Below are 17,991 nucleotides of genomic sequence, written 5' to 3' on the forward strand. Positions count from 1 at the left end.
AAAATAATTATAAAACATAAACCCTTTAAATAAAAATTACTGTGTAAAATAAACACACAGTTTCATCTATAATAGAGTCAACCTGTATAATAATTATTATAACAAAATTTGTCTATTGGCCGACGTTGACAATTTAATAATAATTACTTTTACATTAATGTGTTCCTTTTTTACTTAAAAAACAACATTAACTGAGGTATAGGTACCACTAACGATCGGCACAAACAAAAAACCAATTTACTAATTGATACGTGATTTTAATTTTGTAAAGAATATTTTATCGCCTTATGTTAAAGAATAACAAAAAAATAAAGTCAAAGGAAATGCGGTTAAATAACCTGAATTTGATTCTGATCTTTGTAAATTAGCAAAGTATGACAATAAAATCAAACAATTCAGGTTTAAAATAAACTTTCCCCGACTATATTACCCTCTTAGAAAAATGAAAAATGCAAGAAAAAAATATAGAAAATGGATCTATCAGGCTCGTAACGGATCAATAAATCATCTTGGAGGAGACTACTAACTCAGTGAGAGCTTTATTAGTGGACTGTTTAGCATAGGGTGAATTTAAAATAGAATAAAAAAAAATAACAGTAAAAAAACCAGACCTTAAAGTAAATTGTAATAAAAATATTTCCTACCTTGTCATTTCTCGTTGCACAAGCTGGAGCAGGCCTGCTATTTTTCGTACTGCTATTGCTGAGTAGTATAAATCACTCGCGAGGACTATATTGAATTTCTATACACTTTTCGGAATAATTGTAAGTGACTGTTAACCAAGAGAGTTGGTTGGCGAATTGTCTTTTTAAAATGAGGCGAGTAGGCAGGTAATTACATACAAAAAACTTTAAGGTTTTTACTTGAAAATAATGATAAAAATTAATACATACTCACTGAATTAGGTATTGGCCTACTCGTATATACGGGGTGTCCCATAATATTGAAAAGAAAATGAATTAAAATATTCTTTACAAAAACAAGAAAATTAAAAATTGTTATTCCTACTTATGTGGACGAACCAATTCTAATTAATGATGTCAATCGGATTTCATCAATTGCCGAAATATATTAATCATATGCCCAAATATTTGTTAATGTTAACGAAAATAATGATATTCCATAACATCAAGTCTAGAATTGAAATTTGTGTAGCACAGCTAAAATACGACACCAACACGGAACTTTCCGATCTTGAATAAGCGTCCACATCCACATGGTATAATATTTTAATAAGAAAAACGTAATCGCAATTACATTGAGAATTTTAGAATTATATTAATTAAATAACCAAAAACATTTATTATTATCAATAATAGGTTTGTTCGTAGTACGATCCAATCGATCAGCAACCGTTGCCAACCGTCAGACGCAAGCGCGTTCGTAGTCTACGAACTCGAACTGTTAACTGCGCAGCGCTAACTGTTAACTACGCATGCGTCTGATGGTTGGCAACGGTTGCTGATCGATTGGATCGTACTACGAACAAACCTAATATAAATTTTCTAAAACAATTATTTAAGTTCAACATTAAAAAAAAATAATAATAATTTTAGTTATAGTTATTTATATACCAAGTCAGTAAAGTGACTCTGAGTCTGATATTATGAGCAGAGCGAGCATAGCGAGCGAGGCGAGTAAAAGACGAGTTCGATAAGGAGTCTTTACTGACGTGGTGCATACAAAATTTTATCGCCAATCATAAAAAACATTAACACTTAATTAATTACATCCTTCTAATGACAAAAGAGTGTGTGTACTTTGTACCCACGTAAGAAGTTATACTTATATTATTATAATTTCAACGAAATAAATATATTTTAAACAATTTAATTATATTTTTATTTAAATAACTAATTTCCTTAAAATAATATCTACCAAAAATTAAAAATATCGTTAATAGTTACGTGATTGTTTATGAACTGTATATCCTTGCGCAGTTGCTTTTCTCTTGATGAATCGTAGACAATTTAAATAAATATATTTACTAACAAATTATCAATAAATATCTATCACCGTCCTATATATAATAGAATTAACAAAAACACAATTTCACACATTATTTGCATTAGTAGGTAGTACCTAACTTAAAAGATTTAAGAATTTTATAAATTTTAGACGTAATAACAATTTTGTATAACAATGACAGTAATGACAGAATGCCTTTGCATTATGGGCGGTTTCGATGTTTAATCGATAGCTGTTGTTGTCAATATTGAATACCTAATTACTAAATTTGTAAAGTTTTGATTTATTTTGTATGAATATAATGGCAAAATAATACAAAATTTCACTTTTTGACATAATTTTAATTAATAATAACATAAATTTTGTACAATATTTTTATTAATTAAAGTAAATAAATTTTAAGTTAACACAAATAAATAATCGATTACTGCCATTAACCACTTACATTCAATCTTGATTAATTTATTAATCGCGGCAGGTAAAGTAAAATTCTTCTTTTAGTACAATAAAGTGTTACTTTACTGCCGCAAATGGCGTCAAATGAGTACAATAATGAATGACTTTAGTGACGGTTGGCGATAAAATATTTTAAACATTCGTACGTAAGCTGCTCATACCATACATTCAAACGCAAATGACAGTTCAGTGTTACCGGTTGCGGTCAATTATGCTGTGAGCTGTGCAATAATCTATTTTAATGATTATACCTACACTATGATAATATTCTAATTAATATATTTCGGCAAGTAATGAAAACCAATTGACATCATTAATTAGAATAAATAATTATAGATATTATTTTTATAGTAAACAAAAACAAAGAAAAATATCTCTGACAAGTAATGACATAAACATGGCCATGATGAAAAGTCACATTCTAATGTTTTGACAGTGCTCATACGTCAAAAATTTTAACCTACGTAATCTTGCTTTTGTAGTAAAAATACTATATTACATTTTACGTTGTTCAAACGTATAATCGTAGGTATTTCTTGGTCTGAAAAATACAATAATAAGTAGGAAAATGAGAGAGTTTGGTTGCATATTAGTGTTTGGTTAGATACGTAATATTATGGTAGGGGAGCACAAGCGGGGATTTTTGCAGTTACTCGAGCGCGTCAGATTATCATATGGGGAGAAACCTGGTACGCTATAATTGTATCTCTACCATATATTGGCACAGGGAAGTTCGTTAAGGGGGGCCCGAAAAAAAAAATCTATCCTTAAAAATACTCGAAATTGTCAAATTAAGATAAGGTAAGCTACATGCAAAAGAGTGTATATTTCAAAAATTTGACGATTTGAGCAGGGCGTAAGGAAATGGGTGAGTCAAAAAGTTTCACAAAAAAAAACGAATATTTCGCGACATGAAAGTCAGATCGAAAAACTAAAAAATACACTTTCAAAATGTTTTTGAAAAATCTATCGAATGGTACCAAATACGACCCCCAAGGAGGTGGGGTGGGGGGTTACTTTAAAATCTTAAATGGGACCCCCAAATTTTATTGCAGGTTTGGATTCTTTACGTAAAAATAAGCAACTTTTATTGAAGAAATTTTTCGAATTATGGACATATGGCGCTATAATCGGAAAAGACGATTGTTGGAAACGGAAAATTAAATTAAAAATGGAAAGTTCCCACTAAAATGGAAAATTTTACTTAACTTTTTTTGGTTTTAGGACCTAACAATCACAACTCAATAGGTCCCCATAACACTCGAGTGCATGGCCGGCGATAACGGGCCTGCAAGGGATGCACTGCAGGCGGGCGCTCCTGTTTGGGGGGCGATAAAATGAGCTTTTTTCTGCTGGTGCGATACAAAATATTAATTTAAAAGAGACTAAAGTGCGCCTATGCTAGTTTTGCAGGCGGGCGCCTTATACCCTAGCGCCGGTAGTGCTCGAGTGACTGCAAATTTAGCATACTTTGCTCCCCTACCATTATAATATCAATGCATATAATATTCTCTGTCTAATTTATGAATTATTTCTCAGTACCTACGTAGAAGTTTTCCTATTTAAACAACTTTAATGTCACGTTATCCATTTAGGACATACATTACATCTACAATTGCTACTTCCTTAATTGTTTGTTTTGCCTTGAGGAATCACGTAAATTTTTATCGTACTACGATCAAAATCATTGCTAGAAGCCGGATCATTTTAATCAGTAGGTATGCAAAATTTATATAGAGAAGAGAGGAAATATTAAATAGGTACATAAAATTAAGACTAATAATTTAGAAACGATAAAAAAATTAAAAATTTAGGTTTAACTTTAAAGCTCTTCTACGTGTTCTACTAATAACAAAAGAAAAAGCAAATATTTGCTCATTCACAGATAATGAATACAAGATAGGACATAAAACTTATTCAATTATTGCATTAAAAAAAACTTATGTAATAATTAAATGATCATATCAAATCGAAGAAGTAGACTTCTTCTTTTCTGCATAAGTATTTACAGTTTAATTGTTTTTACTTGAAATGCCTATTTGTCTATATAATAATTTATAAACTTTTTAATTTATTTATGTAAAAATACTGTCTACCCAAACAATGAAGAATGCATAAACTTAACGAAGTAGAACCATAGGCGTAACCAGGATAATCCTAAGGGGGGGTTACAACTACTGGAAAGGGGGGGTTACAACTACTGGATGGTCCCCGAGGGGTATGGTGTTAAGCGTATAGAGCTCAAAGTACATCTCAATGGGGGGGGGGGGTTATAACCCCCAAAAACCCCCTGGTTACGCCATTATTTCTAAGGACTCAAGAAAGGCATGAGGGGTTAATGAAGATATAAGTATATAAATAATCGGTGCCGCCCAAAATTCCGACAGCCAAAATCCCGACAGCCAAAATCCCGACGGCCAAAACACCGACACGCCAGAATCCCGACACGCCAGAATCCCGACAGGCCAAAATCCCGACATGCAACAATCCTCGCATAAGTAAAAATTCCGACTTTTGTTTAATAATTTTAATACAAAATACTTTTGTTTAGTAACAAAAGATAAAAAACAGATGGCCATAAACAAAAAACAAGAAATAAATGTAATTACATGTTAAAAAGAAACTTATCAAACCTGTCGGGATTCTGACCTGTCGGGATTTTGGCCCGTCGGGATTCTGGCGTGTCGGGATTTTGGCCGTCGGCATTGTGGCTGTCGGGATTTTGGCTGTCGGGATTTTGGGGTAGACCCATAAATAATATAGCAACCAGGTAAGACCAAGTATGCAAAATTCGATTTAGCAGAACCGCACTTACAGCCATTTTTTCATAAGAAGGTTCCCACTCACCCCCACCTCTTATTTGCAAAGGTAGACTTAAACTTGTGAAATAAAATATGCGCAGAATTTTATGAAGAATACGATGATTGGATTTCCAGTGATCTTTCATTAGTTAAATTTTGTAAAATTTTGATTTTTTAATTTTTGATATTCAATTACGCCCTCTAGCGGTGGACCTACAATTATGAAATTAATTTCCAGGCTTTTCTCGAGGCAACTTTTGTTATAAATCTTTTTTCTCAAAGCTGTACTGTAAACGGTTCCTGAGATATGGCTGAGAGCCATTCTTATTGGGACACCCGGTACACTAAACAGATACGAAGCGAATACGTTCGATAACGAGGCGAATGGTCAAAAATCCCCTTCGACCCTTTGACCCTCCGCTTTGTTATCGAACGTATTCGCTTCGTATTTGTTTAATGTACAGATAGCGAATGATCGATAACGAAGCGAAGGGTCAAAATAATCGAGGTCCAGGTCTACAACAAAGGTTAAAATATAAGTATTGTATGGTTCAAGTGGAAATCGATGAGACTACGCATTTTATCAATGAAATTAGATATGTCTCAGACACTCCAGAAGCCGCTAACGATAAAATGTTTTAACATCGCATTAATCATTGTAAATTATTCGACGGATATTAGTACAGTGAAAATAATAAGACGAGAACTGGACAATAATAATAATAAAGAAAAAATTTAAAGTTTTTTCTACTGTAATGACAAAAAAGCAAGCTCATTAGCAGAAACCAATTTAAAATTATTTTGCACATCATATTTGAAACATTATTTGGTTGAAAAATCTTATTTTTGTTGGCACAAAAATATATTAATTTGTCTGGACTAAATTACAGTTCTGTTTATCTTAAAATGGATATGTTACTATCAACATTCACACACTGTTGCCAAACTAAAGTTTGTTATTTTGAGTGTAAATTTTTTCCACCGATCTCCGAGGGTACAATACGATCAGCAATAGTATAATACAACAGCTTATACAATAAAAAATAGCTTTACCTACATAAATCAAGCCAATACTGAAAGTTTCTAATTAATATAATAGATATCCAATTTTGGAAGACGTACAATGTTCAGACCAGTAAAATTTGGTATGAAACAAAGTATTGATTAATTTCATCAATGAAAATGTGTTATATCACTATTGTGATTAAAATAAACCAGCGTAAATAAATATAAATAATTTTGATAAAGAGAAACCACATTTTTTAGGCCGGTGCGGTGATTAGTTTCAAGTAGGTATAGTAATTTTGTCAAAGTGTAATAGAAATATACAAATTGGCAAGAGGATTTTCTTTGTTTTTATTTTTCATTTCTTTTTTATACTTATCTACATTATGTCCCATTTGTAGTGGTAGTGGTATATGTATAATTTAAGTTTTGGGCTGAAAGATGTGTACCTACGTGTCTGAAAATAACTTGGAATAAGCTTTCAAACCAGGTTATACTTGACTTGCCATATAGCCTCCTAAAACAATTTTGATTATTATTATTCATTTTATGATTTGTATCACTGTCTTAAAAATTACGACTTGGTGCCTTAGTGCAGTTTTTTTAGAAATTTTTATAGTTTAGATTGTTTAGAAAATATGTGGACGGTACTAGATACTGGCCTATTATTTTAAAAGAAATACATATTGACCTAAAAAAATTAGGTTATAAATATCTTTAAAAATCTTCCCTGAATTTTTCATAATAATTCTTTTTTCTTTTTTGAGACAAAATTGACACAACCAAAACTGACCAAGAAATGAACAATACTCTATATACAACTATACGTAATTTAGATGTGTACTGTGCATTTATATTTTATATTATTTCAATTATAACTGAGTTTATCTGTAAGTTTACCGTATTTTACCATATTCTCCGGCTAACCCGGATTTTCGATAACCCGGATCGGCCGCGGTCCCGATTAATCCGAGTTATCAAGGTTCCACTGTACTTAAATTTACCTAAAATATTTCTTATTCTGACATTAATTTTCATAACTGGTCTATTGAGTGCGTCACGAGATCAACAAAAACAGTTCGGTATCAGTAGATACGTTTTATTTACTATTTCGTTTGATAATAAACCGATCTGTTCCCATAATGCAAATTCATTATCAAAGATTTAATACTAAAATGTGATAAATATTTATATCATTATTATCAATAACGTTGATCTACCGTATATTTCTGCTAGCAGAAAATAATTACTATTACCTAATATTTAGAAAGGATGTGATTTTACTTAAGAACTATTAAACTACGTGTAAAATGATAGTTTCATATTCAGAGCCTATTTTACTTCAAGCCAGGCCCGAGGCACTACATAATTTTCGGGCCCCTAAATATAATTTAATAATAAAGTTATTATTAATAAAGTAATTTTATTAAACTTTTTTATGTATTAATTATTTAATAGAAATATAGTTGCACCAGAAATTTAAATTTTTATTAACAATAAATAAAAATTATATTTTACACATTGTGTGCCACGCCCTAATCGGGGTAATACTCTCGGGGGCCACGGCATATCCACGGCAATGAAAGTCAGTCGTACGTGTATGTATATCAAAAATGAGCGACGTGGCCCCTGGCTGAACATTAGAGTCCCTCATATATCGCACCCTGAGATGACAAGTGTATCTTCCAAAACCAAATTACGAGATAATCAAACTTTAAAGATTGCCACGGTTCCAGTAATTTTAATATCGGGTATAAGGTTAACCTTATAATTAATAATTAACCTTAGAATAACTGGAACCATGACAAGGTAACCTTATATCCGATATTAAAATTACTGGAACCGTGGCAATCTTTAAAGGTAGATTATCTCGTAACTTGGCTTTGGAAGATACGACACTTGTCATCTCAGGGTGCGATATGGGCGACGTGGCACGCAATGTGTTAAATAATTAAACATTATTTAATTATAACTCTTATTGTTATCATTTATCATTCCCTGTTCGTAAAATGAATGAATTTTGAAAATGTATTTTGTTATTGTAATAAAAATGTTTTATTGGTGATATTTTCGGGCCCCATTAAAAAGCGGGCCCAAGGCAGGTGCCTCACGGGCTAGTGGTAAAATAGGCCCTGTTAATATTATTACTAGAACCAATCAACACATATTGCGATGTGCTTAGATGCCACAACATAAATTCCTTTTATGTTCATGTAAACTCAAGGCAGAGGGGTTCACGAAGTTTTTATCTTTCCATGTGGCACAGTACCCAACAGAGAAACAGTAAAAATGGCCCAATTGTCTGTCTAGAAATCATTTTTCATTCACTTCACTTTAAACTTGCCTGTATGAAGTAATTCGTTCAAGCATTGAACAGAAATAGCAAATATTTTCAACATAGGTTCCAGAGCTTATACCTGCCAAAGAATTTGTATTAAAAATAAATAAAATGCATTACTCTCCTTTAAAGATGCCATCTAAATTTTTTTGTCAAAAAAAACTGATAACCATAAGATTCTGGTAATAGAATGCTACTGACTTTTCGCGATCAACTCAAAATCAAATGTCAAAGAACTATTCCTAAATATTTAAAAAAATAGACAGTACTATAAAGTATAATTATTGGTACAGGAACTATATAAAGACCATCCAGGTCGCAGAATGGAGTTCTATGACTATTATGTTATCTGTTATGACTAGTAAGAAGCCTACGTCCGTTTGTTTCCTTCCTCCAAATTTCACTATTATAATCATAATCGTTCAAAAAATACGAGGGAGAAGGGGACTTTTGGATAGAATTGTAGATCCTTCGGAATAAAAATAGACGTGTTACAGCAGTTTCACAAAATATGATAAATATTGCCAAATATATAGCTGGACTGATTTTATTTATTCACTCTGTATGTTTGATGAATTTCTGTAAAATTTACTAATCTGCTGACGACATCGACATTTGTGGTCACGAATATGTTTGTCCAAAATAATTAGCGAGCAATATAATTAAATATATCCTTCATATATTATTCACGGGTAAAACAGTAATCAAATTGTTATTTTACATGTTCTCCAATCTAATTTTATTCATCCTAACCAACAATTGTTTAGTTGAATAGCTGTGAATTATGCATTACATCATGTACTTAGAGATAAAATAGGAATTTTTAAAATATTTAACAATTTATAAATTACTTTTTAAAATAATTGTATACGTACCTATCAGTAATGATAGGCCTGGATCTCGCGTACCAAAAAAGTTGATTAATAGCAAGCTGAAAATTTGTTAATAGCTTAACGGTATCTAGTCGGACAAACTTAGATGTATGGGAACACTGGAACAGGGGAAGTTTTAATTGTGGAACAGGTTTCGACCGTTAGACTACGAAAACGTCCCATTTATTTTGTCGGACAGAACTTTCAATTGATTTGTTACCTTTTCATTAAACTCTCATACAAAAATCAGACTGCTATTTATCACCAACATAATTCCTATCATTTGAAATGTTCTACGTGTCGGACTTATTAAAACACCCAATATATTTGTCGGACAAAATATTTTTCATATATTATATAAAATTTTCTATTGCATAAACTTTAAAACAACCTGTTAGTTTTCACAATCATAAACTTGTCAAGATGACACGTTCCACAATTAAATCAGGTTCCACAATTAACACTTCCCCTGTTCCAGTATTCCCATATATCAAAGTTTGTCCGACTAGACACTCTTAAGCTATTAACAAATTTTCAGCTTGATATTAATAAACTTTTTTTTGGTACGCGGGATCCAGGCCTATAATATTAGTATAATCAACAGGGCCCCCGTAGGAGTTACTGGCGCCTGTGTGCACAAAAGGATTTTGGCGCCCCTTAAGGCATTTTGGGTTATGTTTTTTATTTATATTTTAAAGGTAGGTAGGTACTTGAAATAAACCAAAAAAAAATGAACTTTGGAAATTATATTTATAGTCCATTCACTCAAAGTAAACTATTGTAAAACCTCCGAATTTTTAAGGACCGGTTGGATTTACATGACATTTGGCATACACATAGCTTAGCTAACGTGTCAAGAAAAAAGTGATATTTTTTTATTTTATTCACCCCTTCTCGGATGTGAAAAAAGATACGTTCAAAAAAATCCAGAATTGGATAAAATTACTAATTTTGAACAACTTTTCACTCTTTTTCTCCTTATAAAGTTTTTTAACTAAGTCAATAATACTTTTCTAGTTATTTGCGAGTAAGTATGTTAAAAGTGAAAAAAAAATGGTGTAAGTACAAAGTAATACAAAAATGGTTTACCTACAGTCGGAAAAATGAAAGAATACCCATGAACGATCACATCAATCACTTATTTTGTATCTGCTGTCTTTTTCTATAACAAACGTTTGTTATTTATAGAAAAAGACAGCAAATAAATTATTGATGTGATCGTTCATGGGTATTCTTTCATTTTCACGACTGTATATTAATGAAGTCTGCAGATCCAGTAGAAGCAGAGTTAGTTGAAGCTAATGAAAAGGTGGTTCTTATTCGTCAAATTATAAATCGAATATTTTAATGTGAAATAAGTGTTTTAATATAAGAAGCTATATTTTGATTTTTTTTAGTTTTTTTAATATCAAAAGTAAGTACGTTACGCTCAAAATAATATTGGTCTCTTTTTTTGGTAAAAAAATCATGAAAATTACCCCCTAATTAGCATCCAAATGAAATTAATCCTTACCGCTTCGCCACAAGTTACTTTACTTACAGTCGGAAAAATGAAAGAATACCCATGAACGAACATATAAAACACGCTGTATTTTCCTGTCACCGTGTCACAAAGAAAATTGTCCAGTGCAAGTACATGTAACAATAATTATTACATGTACTTGCGCTGGCCAATTTTTTGTGTGACACGGTGACAGGAAAATACAGCGTGTTTTATTTGTTCTTTCATGGGTATTATTTCATTTTTCCTACTGTATGTATTGTTTATATGATCTGAAGTTTCATTGATTTAAAGTGCTTATTGTTGAAAAGACTGCAGTTAAAAGGGCTTGAACTAGTCACTAATCACGAGTGTATGCAAATTTTGAACATCTATAACCAACTTTTGTCTGGCAGCCAAACAAAAAATCCAAAATATTCAGAAAAGCAAAACCTTACTTTTTACTGCTTGAAATTTTTTACTACTTGAGATTTTTAGTATCACTAATAATTTTTAAGTTATTTGGAAAAAAAGGAATTTATTCAAGACTAAGATCAAGATTAATAACTCGAAAAGTATTGAATTAGTGAAAATGTCTCTAGAGCAAAAGTTGCTTATAATTAGTCAATTTATCCAATTCCGGACTTATTTTGAACGTATGTTTTTTCACCCCCGAGAATCAGTGGCGGATCTAGACTTTTGCCTTGGGCGTGGACATTTTCCTTTTCAATTAAACACCAATCGAAAGACATAAAAAATAGGTAAACTCAAACTACTAAAAGATATAAATAATAACTTAATGCATTAAGTTCCTTTAATTTTCCTAACTAGCGTATTTATTGGGTTGAATTTGTCTGTCTGTGGTTTAACTTTCATGTTGGATAACATATTTTTATGTTTAAATAATTTTTTTCTTAATTTTTAACCTTGTTAGGGGGGAATTTCCCCATTTTCCCTCTCCGTATAGCGGTTCTTTAAAATTCACAGCAAAAACCGTGAGTAAGCGGACTATTATTTGTAGACTAAAATACTAAAATAAATATACATCAAATATACATCAATACAAAATAAATATATCAAAATGAAACAAGCAGAATAAAATCATAACAAAATAAATTAAAATGCCTGACTTCTGATATGTTCTCGCAAATGGGAATCTGCAGTAACTGGTTGATATACTACATAATAAAATTTCGCGTGTGTTTATCCTTAATCCTATTTAATTTCCCAACTTTTTTTTAAAATTAATTTTTGTTTTCTTGTTTGTTTTTTTTGCAATTTTTGACCCCGGTTTTGGCGCCCCTAAAGGATGGCGCCCGTGTGCATTGCACACTTTGCACATATGGTAGCGGGGGCCCTGATAAATAATCAATGTAATGATTCTACAATTTTATAAATAGGATCTCAGGTAAATTATTAATGTTTACCATATTCACTCTCTCTATGGTTTTATCTCATTCTTGATATTTCTTCGACATTTTTCATATTTGCTTTGTTTTATTTAAGTTATTAAGATATTATTAACACATTCGCGGTCATGACTGCATATGAAGTCATTTACTCCATAAGAATACGTGTATAAAATGACAGCGTGTCCGCGAATATGTTAAGGAACTATCTATTTTATTTAAAAAGTTAATTTAAGTATTATGAAATATATTTATGTACAATTGTACAGAAATATCTGCAACCGCGAAGGTCACCAAGGTAGCAAAACAAGGGGAAGAGAATTCAGTTGAATGCGCTGCGCTGGTGCAAAGTGTAAATCTATTTAAAATACATTGTGCACGAAATCAATGGTTTTGGGATATTGCCAGATAAAATTGGCAAATAATTGTCTATTTAAAATATGTACATTTAATTAATATTTTTTAATAAATGTCGTGAAAAATAGAACACTAAGTGAACATTTTACTGTGAGAAAGGTAGCAAATGAAAAACCGAAAAACCTTTGAAATTCAACTGATCTGACAACGTCGCAAAACCAAAGTTTTTGAGCGGTGTGACCTTGGCGGTTTCAGATATTTCTTTCGACTTGTATTTCAGTTTCGTTGTTGATTTTTTACTAAAAACACACCCTATCTCTGCCATGATACCTTGTAGTGGTAGAAAAGCTGGTCGCGCAAATTTCGATCAACTGATCAAGTTTGATATTGGATAGTTGGTCTAAGAGATGTGATTTTCTTAAAAAAAAAAGACAAATAGTCAAAGAAATTTAGAAAATGTATTAAGATCGGGTGTGGCATCAAGACGGACGATCACGAAGATCGAGGAGCCAATGAACATCGCCAATGAGCATTAAGACCATCGCCTAAGGTTGATGGTTTTAAGAGACCTCGTTTTCACTACCAGGTCTATTACAAATCAGTGAGTGGTTTACAGAACATTGAAGACCAATTGGGATGCGAACAATTTATCATCGAATTCGCCGTTTTTGACGTTTTCTTATTCTGGCAACACTGGTTGCTGCCCTTACCCCTGAACATTAACATAATCGTCTTGAATGGTACAGGGAACGATTCGCTTGAGAGCAAGAATGGAAAGAAGATGTCTTTATCGATAAATCTCGATGCTGTTTAGGGATAAATGTTGGCCCAGCCAGAGTCAGAATACGAGATGGTGAAAGACGAAATCCTTAGTTTTTTATCGAACGGTACGTGCACCACACTGTTGGGGTTATGTTGTGGGATGCTATCGCTTATGGTTCAAACTCGCCTCTTTTTTCTTCAAAGTGAATATGACACCTCATTGACACGTAGAATATCCGTAAATACCCATCACATACCCTTTCTCTTCATCTCATAACCAATTTCTTACCAACATAACGCCCCACCCCAATATGCGAAAATCACCATATTTTATACTCCTTGCACCATGCCCATGAGATCCCAGAGCTCTCCAATTAAACATGTTTGGTACATGATGAGTCGGAAAATCCTTAATTTAGAGCATTCTCCTTAAAACTAAGGAACACTTTTGAGCTTGGACCAAGATACTCTAGGAGGATATTAACCACCAAATCAGAAGTGAGTCCAGGCACATTCATGAGTGTGTTACCCATTAAGGAGCATCGACACATTATTAATTGATTTACCCTTGTAAGTTGTTTCAACCATTTTGTTTATCGTTTGTTTATTTTGCTTCGTCTAAATGTGCCGTTCTAGGTTGGCAATCACATTGACCCATCTTATTCTATTCACTGCAGCTCGAAATAGATCAGTTGACGTTAGACCAGTCCACTTTCTAACATTGACCAGCAAGGATGTACGTCTACTTCCAGTGCCTCTCTTGTCCCCAATCTTTCAAGCACCACATTTCAAATGCCTCTAGTCGTTTTATGGCATCTTCTGTAAGACTCTAGCTCTCTACTCCCTAGAGGAGGACACTAAAGACGTAACATCTAAGAATTCTTATGCGTATATTGATACGTAAAGATAAGTTGCAGAGAATCTTCCAAAGACTGTCAAAAGAGCTACTGGCTTTTTAAATATGAGTTTTTATTTCGTAGCTATGATCCCGACTATCCTTAATATTGCAGCCCAAATAGAATATTTTTTCCATTCTTTCTAACGGTGTATCGCTCATTGCAATTTGGGCGTTTATGTTGGTGTTCTTACTAATGATCAATATTTTTTTCTTGCAATGTAGGTTTAGGCCGTGTTTGTTACATGTTTCTACAACATTATCCATCATCCTTTGAAACCCGTGCGCACTATCTGCCGTGCAATAGTGTATCGTCTGCATATTATCTGATATTGTTTGTAAGTTGGCCATTTACAGCAATACATTCTTCAGATTCACATTTTCTATCGTTTGCTTTTTTAGGAAGTGGAATGAATATTGATAGTAGCCAGTCTTTTGGTAACTAACCAGTCTCGAAGATGCTGTTGAATAGCTTCGTAAGAGCTGGGATATGGTGTGCCTCTAATAGCTTTAAAATTTAACCATGCACCTCATCAGGTCCTGGTGATTTACCATCTTTATTCCGCTTACTGCTCATGCTATCCTGTATAATTGTACAAAATATTTTCACTAGTAATACCACTAGAGGTCAAATTATTTCCGGAAATTTTTTTGAGATCATGAATATTTTGAAAATTTCCCGAGTCGCAGACGAGGGAAATTTTCTAAAAATATTCATGATCAAAAAAAAATTTCCGGATATTAATTTGACTTCGCGTGGTATTCGGTAAGAAAATTCCACACCAAATTTGCATTTGAAAATCCAAAGCTGCATGAACAGATTAATAGCGCGCCATAGCTTTGTCAGCAATTATTTAGGCTTTCAAATTCGTAATTTCTACTCATTGTAGTTGCATGGGAATACCATTTCAGGATAGAAAATAGTATATTCTTCAATTTTACATAAGTTTTGAGTAACTACAAGTGATAGAAAATGAATCAAAACTAAATTATGTAAACAAATAAAAACCAGTCTGTCAAAAATGTTCTGTTATTGTAAACGTCAAAAAATTTCCACTATAATTCGCTGTTGGGTACCCCACGAGCAAAAAATTTCCGATAAAATACCTCCGTTGCCATGGTGATCTGTCAAAATAACGTATTTTGATTGGTTCAAAATTACAGGTGTGGAATTTTCACTAGTAATACCACTAGAGGTCAAATTATTTCCGGAAATTTTTTTGAGATCATGAATATTTTGAAAATTTCCCGAGTCGCAGACGAGGGAAATTTTCTAAAAATATTCATGATCAAAAAAATTTCCGGATATTAATTTGACTTCGCGTGGTATTCGGTAAGAAAATTCCACACCAAATTTGCATTTGAAAATCCAAAGCTGCATGAACAGATTAATAGCGTGCCATAGCTTTGTCAGCAATTATTTAGGCTTTCAAATTCGTAATTTCTACTCATTGTAGTTGCATGGGAATACCATTTCAAGATAGAAAATAGTATATTCTTTAATTTTACATAAGTTTTGAGTAACTACAAAAGATAGAAAATGAATCAAAACTAAATTATGTAAACAAATAAAAACCAGTCTGTCAAAAATGTTCTGTTATTGTAAACGTCAAAAAATGTCCACTATAATTCGCTGTTGGGTACCCCACGAGCAAAAAATTTCCGATAAAATACCTCCGTTGCCATGGTGATCTGTCAAAATAACGTATTTTGATTGGTTCAAAATTACAGGTGTGGAATTTTCAAAATAATATAATAGGTACCTAATTTATGTATGGCTGATTCATCGCTGTACTTTTTGAATGGCTCATTGTTCATTCATAAAAATCTTAATAAATTGTCTTCCTTACTATAAAATTGTTCTTCATTCGGGTATTTTTCCCATGAATATGCCCAGTTATTTCTGCCTACCTGCAGAGGTTTTTCCAAGAATTAAAACCACTAAAAGTTGAAGTAACAGCATTGTTTTTTTAATTTAGCGGAATTGCCAACCATGCCTTTATCATGACCGAAAGTTGTCTTAAGAATACCAATGGGAAAAACCCGGTCCCAAAACAGTTCAAGAACGAAGAAGAAAAAATTTGTAGTTAGAAGTTCACTACAGATACGAATTATTTATTAATTTTATTACTATTTAGTTCATGTTGCGAGCCCTCTCCGATATGAAACAAATTTTGATTCGGTTTCTTTGCGGTTTCTTTGTACCCGACAAAATTTTTGAACAGAAATTGTTGGAATAATAATTTTTTTAAACAAATTCAAAAGATCACCTTTTTACCCCCGAAACTATTTTTTCGGTTTTTTGGATCATTTAAAAAAAGGGCTTTTGTTATTTTTCTCAAAAGTTGATAGTTTTCGAGTTATACGTGATTAAAATATGAAAAATGCAAAAATACGCATTTTGGAGGCTGGAAAACTCAGATGTAAATTACCTATTAGTTTTGAGGTTGCCAACTGCCTTAAGTTTAAACATTCAATTTCCAGATTCTGAAAAGTAATCTGGGCTTATTTTAGTTTCGACATTGTTTTTTAATTGTTAATTATACGCGTCCATTCGATTTTTAAGCCTCGGCGCAATTTATTGTGCCTCTGAGTTGTACTATATGATTGGCATACTTAATGAGCACATTAGCAATAATCAATTAAATAAATAAATTAATAACTAAAACGAATACGGCCGGTTTGCGCTCGACCGTTTTGCGCCCTTACCTGAAATCGACCGGTTTGCGCTTTGCAGTTTTCATAATAGAAATATCTAACTACTATAGTTTCCTTAATCGACCGATTTGCGCTCTCTTGCAATATAATTTTAATTTCATTCTACAATAATAGTCTGACTCAAAATCTGTGGGGAAGGAGGAAGACCCAACCCTTCGGCCCTAACTTAACTTTCGGGTATTTCCGTCTTTAGACATTAATTGTTGTAATATTATCCAGAACCACATACTTCAATGAGATATTAAATTAAATTTAAATGTTAAAATAAAAGCTTATCGCAATTTTTACTATATCTACAGTCTACAAGCAAGTAATTAAAACAAAATTATCCATGTTTCTATATGTGTTTCTATAATGAGAATTTAAAAAAAAATAGGCATTGAAATCTAAAAGCCGTGATTTTTTAGCATTATAAAGTGAGTACAAAGACATACATAAGATTTTTTTGTGTTTCCACCTTCCAATTGCTGTGCACATCATCTAGACTATATCCATTTTTTTATAGTTTTATGATTTTTAAAACTAATTTTACTAGCCTTACCGTTACCTGATCGTTATGGTAGAATAAAATTAAACGTCGATTACAAGAGAGCGCAAACCGGCCGATTTCAGGTAAGGGCGCAAAACGGTCGAGCGCATACCGGCCGACACCACTAAAACCTATAACTACTGAGTCAATAATTTATAAAATTTTAGGAAATATCAAGTATTTGTTACGATTTTTTTGCGCAAGTACGTATAATATGTGAGAGTGCGACAAAGACGCACCATATTATTATAGTTAATCGCGGTTAACTCTCCGCGGCGCCGGCGCGGAGACTTAAAAGTCGAGTGGACGCGTATAATTAACAGTTAAAAAATAACGGTCTAACTTAAAATAAGCTCAGATTACTTTTCAGGATCTCAAAACTGAATGTTTAAACTCCAATT

At 32.5% G+C, this 17,991-nt stretch overlaps 1 protein-coding gene across 2 annotated transcripts in view; it reads right to left on the reverse strand.

Moving 5' to 3' along the window:
- The window catches only part of LOC114328095 (proton-coupled amino acid transporter-like protein pathetic), a 148,735-nt gene that overhangs the window by 100,912 nt on the left and 29,832 nt on the right, over nt 1-17,991 (reverse strand). The window contains exon 2 of one of the 2 annotated variants that reach the window (XM_050645741.1): nt 6,684-6,747. The exons of the other annotated variant lie outside the window; for it this stretch is intronic. The gene's annotated coding sequence lies outside the window, so the exon portion shown is untranslated. The remainder of the gene's footprint in view (nt 1-6,683; nt 6,748-17,991) is intronic. 2 annotated transcript variants of the gene reach the window in all.

The sequence above is a fragment of the Diabrotica virgifera genome, chromosome 3 (assembly GCF_917563875.1).
Source record: "Diabrotica virgifera virgifera chromosome 3, PGI_DIABVI_V3a".
NCBI lineage: Eukaryota > Metazoa > Arthropoda > Insecta > Coleoptera > Chrysomelidae > Diabrotica > Diabrotica virgifera.